We start from the raw sequence: 11,280 nt of genomic DNA on the forward strand, positions 1-11,280 counted from the left end.
GGGGCACCACACCACAGCCGGCGCGGCCCAGGCCAGGCCGCGCCGCCCTATGGTGTGGTGGCCCCTCTGGCCCCTCTCCGACTCTTCTTCGGTGTTCTGGACGCTTCCGGGAAAAATAGGAGGTTTGGTCTTCGTTTCGTCGAATTCCGAGAATATTGCCCGAACAGCCTTTCTGGAACCAAAAACAACAGAAAACAGGAACTGGCACTATGGCATCTTGTTAATAGGTTAGTTCCGGAAAACGCATAAAAACATTATAAAGTGCAAGCAAAACATGTAAGTATTGTCATAAAACAAGCATGGAACGACAGAAATTATGGATACGTCGGGGACGTATCACCCATTGTGACACTTGGTTAAAACATGTGCATTGCAAAGATCCGGTAGTCCAAGCTAATTAGGACAAGGTGCGTGCACTATTAGTATACTATGCATGAGGCTTGCAACTTGTAAGATATAATGTACATAACTCATATGCTTTATTACTACCGTTGACAAAATTGTTTCATGTTTTCAAAATAAAAAGCTCTAGCACAAATATAGCAATCGATGCTTTCCTCTTTGAAGGACCATTCTCTTTACTTTTATGTTGAGTCAGTTCACCTATCTCTCTCCACCTCAAGAAGCAAACACTTGTGTGAACTATGCATTGATTCCCACATACTTGCATATTGTACTTGTTATATTACTCTATGTTGACAATTATCCATGAGATATACATGTTACAAGTTGAAAGCAACCGCTGAAACTTAATCTTCCTTTGTGTTGCTTCAATACCTTTACTTTGATTTATTGCTTTATGAGTTAACTCTTATGCAAGACTTATTAATACTTGTCTTGAAGTACTATTCATGAAAAGTCTTTGCTTTATGATTCACTTGTTTACTCATGTCATTACCATTGTTTTGATCGCTGCATCCACTACATATGTTTACAAATAGTATGATCAAGGTTATGATGGCATATCACTTCAGAAATTATCTTTGTTATCGTTTTACTCGCTCGGGACGAGCAGAACTAAGCTTGGGGATGCTTGATACGTCTCCGACGTATCGATAATTTCTTATGTTCTATGCCATATTATTGATGATACCTACATGTTTTATGCACACTTTATGTCATATTCGTGCATTTTCTGGAACTAACCTATTAACAAGATGCCGAAGTGCCAGTTGCTATTTTCTGCTGTTTTTGGTTTCAGAAATCCTAGTAATGAAATATTCTCGGAATTGGACGAAACGAAGACCCATGGGCCTATTTTGCCACGAACCTTCCAGAAGACCGAAGAGCATATGAACTGGGGCCACGAGGTGGCCAAACCACAAGGAGGCGCGGCCAAGGGGGGGCCCGCTCCGCCCTGTGGTGTGGGCCCCTCGTCAGCCCCCCGACTCTGCCCTTCCGTCTACTTAAAGCCTCCGTCGCGAAACCCCTGATGCGAAAAACCACGATACGGAAAACCTTACTGAGACGCCGCCGCCGCCGATCCCATCTCGGGGGATTCTGGGAGATCTCCTCCGGCACCCTGCCGGAGAGGGGATTCATCTCCCGGAGGACTCTACACCGCCATGGTCGCCTCCGGAGTGATGAGTGAGTAGTTCACCCCTCGGACTATGGGTCCATAGCAAGTAGCTAGATGGTTGTCTTCTCCTCATTGTGCTTCATTGTTGGATCTTGTGAGCTGCCTAACATGATCAAGATCATCTATCCGTAATACTCTATGTTGTGTTTGTCGGGATCCGATGGATAGAGAATACCATGTTATGTTAATTATCAAGTTATTACATATGTGTTGTTTATGATCTTGCATGCTCTCCGTTACTAGTAGAGGCTCTGGCCAAGTTTTTGCTTTTAACTCCAAGAGGGAGTATTTATGCTCGATAGTGGGTTCATGCCCGCATTGACACCGGGACAAGGTGACGTAAAGTTCTAAGGTTGTGTTGTGCTTGTTGCCACTAGGGATAAAACATTGGCGCTATGTCCGAGGATGTAGTTGTTGATTACATTACGCACCATACTTAATGCAATTGTCTATTGCTTTGCAACTTAATACTGGAAGGGGTTCGGACGATAACCTGAAGGTGGACTTTTTAGGCATAGATGCAGTTGGATGGCGGTCTATGTACTTTGTCGTAATGCCCAATTAAATCTCACTATACTTATCATGCCATGTATGTGCATTGTTATGCCCTCTTTATTTGTCAATTGCCCGACTGTAATTTGTTCACCCAACATGCTTTTATCTTATGGGAGAGACACCTCTAGTGAACTGTGGACCCCGGTCCATTCTTTTAATACTGAAATACAAATCTGCTGCAATACTTGTTTTTACTGTTTTCTCTGCAAACAATCATCTTCCACACAATTCGGTTAATCCTTTGTTACAGCAAGCCGGTGAGATTGACAACCTCACTCGTTTCGTTGGGGCAAAGTACTTTGGTTGTGTTGTGCGGGTTCCACGTTGGCGCCGGAATCCCTGGTGTTGCGCCGCACTACATCCCGCCGCCATCAACCTTCAACGTGCTTCTTGGCTCCTCCTGGTTCGATAAACCTTGGTTTCTTTCTGAGGGAAAACTTACTGCTGTGCGCATCATACCTTCCTCTTGGGGTTGCCCAACGAACGTGTGAAATACACGCCATCAGAGGACGACGTACTCGTCCTCCTCACACTCTTCTTCCTCAGGACCGGCGCGATCGACGCCGTCCTCGTCGTACCGCTCGGCGCCCTACACCGTCCCCAAACGGGAGGTCAAGGAGGAGCCGGCGACGCCCGTGAACACGAGGCGTGGCGGTAGCGGCTGCGGCAGCCGGCGGCAGCAAGGGAGGCGCGGCGGCGCCCTCCTCATCCCGAAGCCGGAGGTGAAGGAGGAGCCGGGGGAAGCGTCGCAGGCGGCGCTGCTGGCGGAGTACGAGCGGCAGCAGCGGCTCATCGCCAGCAGCGACGACCCCGAGGACTGCCCAGGTCAGCGGGCGGCGTTCTTGGCGTCGCTCAACGATAAGGACGCCTGGAGGGGCGACGTCGAGACGGCGATCGCCATATCCATCCGCGACTCCGGCAAGCCGCTCGTGGACCTCACCGACGACGGCGAGGCAGGACCAAGCGGCTTGGTGAAGGACGAGCCCGTCCCCGAGCGCGTCAAGCAGGAGGTCGTCACCGACGAGATGTACAACTTCCAGCAGTACTACGACGCCTCCGACCGCCGCAAGTGGTTCTAGATTAGGTTTAGTTTAAATTTAGTCAAATTTCGTTCGAATCTATGTAAGTTTGGACGAATCTAATCGAATCTCGTTAAGTTTAAAATTTCCGAAATTTTGTTTGGGGAACGCGACTGGGGAGCGACGTCCCCCAAACGCGGCACGAACGAAACACGTCCCCCAAACGCTCAATCCGGCGCGTTTTGGGGGACGCTTTGGGGGGACGCGGCTGGAGATGCTCTAAGTTTTAGTTCAAATGTGAACTAAAAACCGGTGGCCACACAAAAATTACATCATTCCAAACATGCATCAAATTCTACCGCCAGGTTGTGTCCATCCTCTGTGGTTTCCGCTGGTGATAGGTAACTATTGCCTATCATGTCACGACATGTGTTACACCTTTCACGTTCGTGTCAATATCACGTCACGCGGTTGTTCACATGGAAAATATGCATGAATGAATACCCTATATTGAACCAAAATGGCGTCGCTGTAAGTTATGAAGGAAAGTGACATTACGGGCGCTAGATTTTCGTTGCGAGAAGTGAGACAACTAGTTGGGCGGATGATAGGCACGGGTCGAAACTATGCGACCTAGGAACCACAGATGTTCCAGTCCACTAGTCTGGACTCCGGACTCCGGACCAGACGTGAAGCTTGCTTGCTGTCCGAGTGTCCGAGTGAGGAAAGGGACACTGCGCCAACAGACATGCTACATGCCCCTCGCTACGTTCCTTGCATGGTTCTTCATCATCACACACCAAAAAGTCGTAGCTTGCTTTTCAAGGTCCTGTATATATGTTTCCCTCGTGCCACACACTCCCAACAAATATCAACTTTTTGAGTATGAACATATATGGAGTATGTACTAGCAGCTAGCCATAGCAAAACATGGAGGACAAGAGAGGAACCATTGGAATCTTGTCACACCCTTTTCAGTGATGTTGTTTTCAGGATGAGTTGCGACAATTTAACTAGGGCTCCTGCGACATGGAGACTTTTTGAAGGAATTGAAAACACAATTTCAAGTTTTAAAATATTCTGAAAATATTCTAGGCATAGATAATGATGTAATCTACCAACAAACAAAATCTCAACCTAAGATACCTTATATTATTGTATTAACAGAAATGATAAAACATGACATAATATGGAGGTTTGAAATTATGCACTTTTTGTTGAACATATAATATATTGCATACCCTCCTCCCATTAGAACGGTCTTTTGGTTGAACTAGTTAGAGCATGTAATTCTATATGGTATCAGAGTCAAGAGGTCTCAAGTTTGTGACCCTCCTCATGGAGTATTAAAACAAAAAACAAAAAATCCTGCGACTTACACCGAACATGTTAAGAACTAAAATAGCCTAAACGTGAGGAAAGTGTTGAACATAAATATATTTCATAGCCTCTTTCCATTAGATCGGTTGTTTAGTTGAACTAGCTAGATCATGCAGTTCTATAAAGATCACACTCCTCGTTGTTCGACCTGGCCAAAGGGAATTAGCTCTATCCTTTTCCAGCTTATCACGCATAGACGTGAGTTGTCGAGTCATTGAACCGAACTCTTCCTTACTCCATTGCTGCAGAGTATGCTGCATTCGTTCGTGCTACGACCTCTGCGAGGGTGCGAGACCCAGCCTTCCAGCCTATCCCCACCGCCTGGGCATAGTGCATATTTTTTTTTTCGAAATGGGGAGTTTAACCCGGCTTCTGCATCATGATGATGCACACGACCTTTTATTAATAAACAAGTATCAAAGTCTTACATAATTCGTAACTCAATCATCCCGTACAGTCGATACGAAAATCAACCAGCGAAACCAAAAGGACATCATAAAAGTAGACATCATGGTAGCCTCCTAGTATGCCGCCAGCCAGCCTGGCACAAGATATCCTGAGCGACCGTCAGGAGTCGTGTGCATCCAGAAGCCATGGCATCCCGTAGTCCCGCCGGCGAAAGGAGAGCCCATAGCTGAACTCAGTGATTCATCATATGAATAACCTGCAAATAGTGAAAAGATTGTTTTCTATTAAATATAAGACCATTTCTTACCCTCCAAATAGACCAACATAAAGCAGATACCCCAACACGGATAAAAGCTTTAAGTTGTCTATCTATTTAACCAATTTCCAAACAAATTTGTAATATTGGTTGGAGGCGGAAGATTGAAAGTGAAATTAACCGTACGCCAAAGAAGTTTAGCTAATGGACACTCAATGAAAAGGTGTTCAACAGCTGTTCTCCACAGAAAACACACTTCATACATCCATTCCAATTCCGTTTAGCTAAATTATCTTTAGTTAATAAAATCTTGTTACTAAGAAACCACATAAATATTCGTATTTTTAAGGGAACTTTAACTTTCCACAAATATTTTCTCAAATATGGGGTATGATCACTCATAAGATCTTCATACATAGATTTGACCGTAAATTTACCATTAGATGTCAATTCCCAAACAAAACGATCTTGCTCATCATTAAGATTTACCGTCATTAGTTTTCGGCATAACTGCAACCATGAAGTCTATGTTGTGATCACATATTCTAGTATCTAAAAGGCCTCGGTCCACCGCCATCTTGAAGCCAGTCTGAACGGTGAATTTTGACTAATAGAGCACAATGTTGAGACTCTATGGTCGGACATGATAGACAGAAGAATTATCAAAAAAATTCATGTAGCGATTGTTCCCAAAGCTCTTGCCGAGTCGCACTTTATGTTTCAAACACCATGCTGTTTGTTGTTCCATCTATAAGGACCGCATCTCGAAACCTTTCCATCATCCACTCCTCCGTATCATCACCTCCTATTTGTTCTAAAGCAGATAACACCTCATTCAAATAACTAGCACATAACCATGGTGTGTCAAACTCTCTAAGAGCAATTCCAATAGTATAGCCAACTGTTGGCTATAACAAGATGTCATATCATTTGTAGTCATCATATAGCTAACATGTACAATAGTTGGCTATAAGAATGTAATACTTTACTAATATATGGTCCACATTTCACTCTCACAAGGTGCCTAGGAGCACGTGCAAGAGCTGGCTATTGCATAGTAGCTCATCTCCCTTCTCTCTTCTCTTCTCTCTCCTCCAACTCATCTAAAATATATTATTTAATGTCTTATAGTCAGCTGACTGGACTCTATTGTACTTGCTCTAGAGGTCCCAACTCCTCGTTTTGCTCGCTCTCGCAAACCCACCATAAAAACCAATGAATCTCCATTCCCTCTCTCATGTCAAGGGATTCTGCCACTCTGGACCTTGGCATCAATATGTGTCCTACGAACGACTTGATGCTTACCACTGAAACAGTATTCCAAATCATGACCAATCCACCGCTGAGTCCTTCTGCCTTTACTCCAAAAGCATAATCAAAACTTAGCTTGAACCTCAAATCTCGTGCCTTCACATTAGGCTGCTCATAGTGGGGAGTAACTTAGACTAGTAACATATGCAATGTTACTAGTCTAGGTTACTACCTTCATAGTGGGTAGTAACTTATATGTGGTGTCATGCATTGTGTCATTTATTATGTTGTGGACTCATTTTTGCCTTGGGGTGTGTGATGTTATGGTAACATAACTAGTTACCACCTCACTCTCTTTCTTCATTTATTCGCATGCCATGTGATACGTCTCAAACGTATCCATAATTTCTTATGTTCCATGCTAGTTTTATGATAATACTCACATGTTTTATATGCACTTTATATCATATTATGACATTTATTGGACTAACCTATTAACAAGATGCCACAGTGCCAGTTTCTGTTTATTATGTCTGTTTATTGCAGAAAAGGCCCAAAAACCAAAGTGCTTGGAAAAATCCAGAAAAATCACAGAAATTCTATTTCGCCGGAAGACTCACAGAGCTAGAAGGGCAAGCCAGGGGGAGGCCTAGGGCCTCCACACCACACTGGGGAGCGGCCTAGGAGGGGGGCGCGCCGCCCTATGGGGTGGGCCCCCCAGGCACCCCCTTGCGCCGCCTCTTCGCCTATATAATCTCTCGTGACGTGAAAACCCTACACCAATTGACGAAACTCCAGAAAGACTCCAGGGACGCCGCCGCCATCGCGAAGCTCCGTTTCGGGGAACAGAAGTCTCTGTTCCGGCATGCCACCGGGACGGGAATTGCCCCCGGAGTCATCTCCATCGACACCACCGCCATCTTCATCGCCATCGCTGTCTCCCATGATGAGGAGGGAGTAGTTCTCCCCCGAGGCTGAGGGCTCTACCGGTAGCTATGTGGTTCATCTCTCTCTCCCATGGTGTGATCTTTATGTGATCATGAGCTTTGTATCACTATTAATCTATGTGTTACTCTAGTGATGTTATTAAAGTAGTCTATTCATCCTCCATGATGTAAAGTTGACAGTGTGTGCATTATGTAGTACTTGGCGTAGGTTATGATTGTGATCCCTTGTAAATTATGAAGTTAACTATTACTATGATAGTATTGATGTGATCTATTCCCCCTTTCATAGCTATTGTTGACAGTCTGTATGCTATGTTAGTACTCGGTCTAAATTGCAACGGTCTATTATACACTCTAGAGGTTACTTTAATATGAACTCCGGATTCACTCTCCACGGTGTGAAGGTGACAGTGTGCGCATCGTGTGTGATTCCTTTATGAAGTTGTGGAGCTTGTTTACTCCGGCTTGAGGGAGCTCTTGTAGCCCTACACAATGAATGGTGTTTGTTATCCAACAAGAGAGTGTTTGAAGTAGCACAAGTGAAGAGAAGTTATTTATTTATGTGATCATTGTTGAGAGTGTCCACTAGTGAAAGTATGATCTCTAGGCCTTGTTTCTAAGCATTGAAACACCGTTTATTTACTGTTCTACTGCATGTTTACTTGCTGTCATATTTATTTCAGATTGTTATTACCACTCATATTCATCCATATCATTTGCATCTTACTATCTCTTCGTCGAACTAGTGCACCTATACATCTGACAAGTGTATTAGGTGTGTTGGGGACACAAGAGACTTGTTGTATCGTAATTGCAGGGTTGCTTGAGAGGGATATCTTTGACCTCTACCTCCCTGAGTTCGATAAACCTTGTGTGATTCACTTAAGGGAAACTTGCTGCTGTTCTACAAACCTCTCGCTCTTGGAGGTCCAACACCGTCTACGGGAATAGAAGCGTGCGTAGACATCAAGCTATTTTCTGGCGCCGTTGCCGGGGAGGTAAGGTAAAAGGTATTCACATCCTCCGACTACTAAGCTATTTCCTAGCACTGTTGCCGGTGTGTGAGTGCTCGAAGCTATTTCCTTTAGATCCTGCAATTGCATCTTTTTGTTTCTTTTTTTATTTTCACTAGTTAGGCTTAATGAAAAACAACAAAAATATTAGAGATCTTTATAGTATTTATCTTGAGTTAGGACATGATGTGTTTGAAGAGAGAATTAAAAAACCCATGAAACTTTGTTTGCAAAATAGTTGTAGCAATGTTATTAGCATGAACTCTTTGAACACTATTATTTCTAATGCTATGGAAGAATTTAAGCTTGGGGAAGCTGGTTTTGATGAGCATGATATTTTTAGTCCCCCAAGCATGGAGGAGAAAATTTACTTTGATGATACTTTGCCTCCCATTTATAATGATTATAATGATAGTGGTATTTTGGTGCCACCTACTATGGAGGATAAAGTTTATTATGATTATACTATGCCTCCTATATTTGATGATTATGGTGATGCGAATAATAATGATAGCTACTTTGTTGAATTTGCTCCCACTATAATTAATAAAATTGATTATGCTTATGTGAAGAGTAATAATTTTATGCATGAGACTCATGATAAGAATGTTTTATGTGATAGTTATATTGTTGAGTTTGTTCATGATGCTACTGAAAGTTATAATGAGAGAGGGAAACATGGTTATATGCATCTTAATAATATTCAGTTTCCCCTCTTTATGTGGAGAATCTTGATGTTGCGCTTGTGTTACTTTTCTATGCTTGTTGCATTATGCCTACATGACTTATTTATTTACAAGATTCCTTTTCATAGGAAGTGGGTTAGGCTTAAATTTGTTTCATACTTGCTTTTGATGCTCTCTTTTGCTTCAACTCTTATTTCTTGCGAGTGCATCATTAAAATTACTGAGCCCATCTTAATGGCTATAAAGAAAGCACTTCTTGGGAGATAACCCATGTTTTTATTTTGCTACTGTTTTGTTGTGTCTTGCAAGTTGTTACTACTGTAGCAGCCTCTCCTTATCTTTATTTTATTGCATTGTTGTGCCAAGTAAAGTATTTGATAGTAAGGTTGATACTAGATTGGGATTTCTGCGCAGAAACAGATTTCTTGCTGTCACGAATTTGAGTAGACCTCTCTGTAGGTAACTCAGAAAAATCTGCCAATTTTTGTGTGTGATCCTCAGATATGTATGCAACTTTCATTCAATTAGAGCTTTTTCATCTGAGCAAGTTAAGTGCCCCTGAAAAATTCGTCTTTACGGACTGTTCTGTTTTGATAGATTCTGCCTTTTATTTCACATTGCCTCTTTTGCTATGGTGAATGGATTTCTTTGTTCCATTAACTTTCAGTAGCTTTGAGCAATGTCCAGAAGTGTTAAGAATGATTGTTTCACCTCTGAATATGTGAATTTTTGATTATGCACTAACCCTCTAATGAGTTTGTTTTGAGTTTGGTGTGGAGGAAGTTTTCAAGGATCAAGAGAGGAGGATGATACAATATGATCAAGAAGAGTGAAAATTCTAAGCTTGGGGATGCCCCCGTGGTTCATCCCTGCATATTTCAAGAAGACTCAAGCATCTAAGCTTGGGGATGCCCAAGGCATCCCCTTCTTCATCGACAACTTATCAAGTCACCTCTAGTGAAACTATATTTTTATTCCGTCACATCTTATGTGCTTTACTTGGAGCGTCTGTATGTTTTTGTTTTTGTTTGTGTTTGAATAAAATCGGATCCTAGCATTCCTTGTGTGGGAGAGAGACACGCTCCGCTCGTTCATATGAACACTGGTGTTCTTAGCTTTACTCTTAATGTTCATGGCGAAGGTTGAAACTACTTCGTTCATTGTTATATGGTTGGAAACAGAAAATGCTTTATGTGGTAATCGGTATATTGTCTTGAATAATTTGATACTTGGCAATTGTTGTTCTCAAATAGATCATGTTTAAGCTCTTGCATCATGTACTTTGTACCTATTAATGAAGAACTACCATAGAGCTTGTTGAAATTTGGTTTGCATGATTGGTCTCTCTAAAGTCTAGATATTTTTCTGGTGAAGTGTTTGAACAAGAAGGAGACAGTGTAGAGTCTTATAATGCTTGCAATATGTTCTTATGTAAGTTTTGCTGTACCGGTTCATACTTGTGTTTGCTTCAAACAACCTTGCTAGCCAAATCCTTGTACTGAGATGGAATACTTCTCGTGCATCCAAATCCTTGAGCCAAAAACTATGCCATTAGTGTCCACCATACCTACCTACTATGTGGTATTTCTCTGCCATTCCAAAGTAAATTACTTGAGTGCTACCTTTAAAATTTCATTCCTTGTCTTTGCAATACATAGCTCATGGGAAAATAGTCATAAAAACTATTGTGGTATTGAATATGTTACTCATGTATCTTATTTCTTATAAGTTGCTTGTTGAGCGATAACCATGTTTCTGGGGACGCCATCAACTATTACACCTTTGTTGAATATCATGTGAGTTGCTATGCATGTTCGTCTTGTCTGAAGTAAGGGTGATTTATCATGATCAAATGGTTTGAGTATGCATATTGTTAGAGAAGAACATTGGGCCGCTAACTAAAGCCATGAATCATGGTGGAAGTTTCAGTTTGGACATTAATCCTCAATCTTTTATGAGAATATTATCTGTTGTTGAATGCTTAAGGATTAAAGAGGAGTCCATTATCTGTTTTCTATGTTGTCCCGGTATGGATGTCCTTAGTTGAGATCTATCAAAAACGAGAAATCAAATGCGATCTATCTCCTTGGACCTTTGTACAGAGCGGCATAGAGGTACCCCTTTGTGACACTTGGTTGAAACATATGTTATGCAATGATAATCCATGTAAATCCAAGCTAATTAGG

The sequence above is a fragment of the Lolium rigidum genome, chromosome 5, assembly GCF_022539505.1.
Source record: "Lolium rigidum isolate FL_2022 chromosome 5, APGP_CSIRO_Lrig_0.1, whole genome shotgun sequence".
Lineage (NCBI taxonomy): Eukaryota > Viridiplantae > Streptophyta > Magnoliopsida > Poales > Poaceae > Lolium > Lolium rigidum.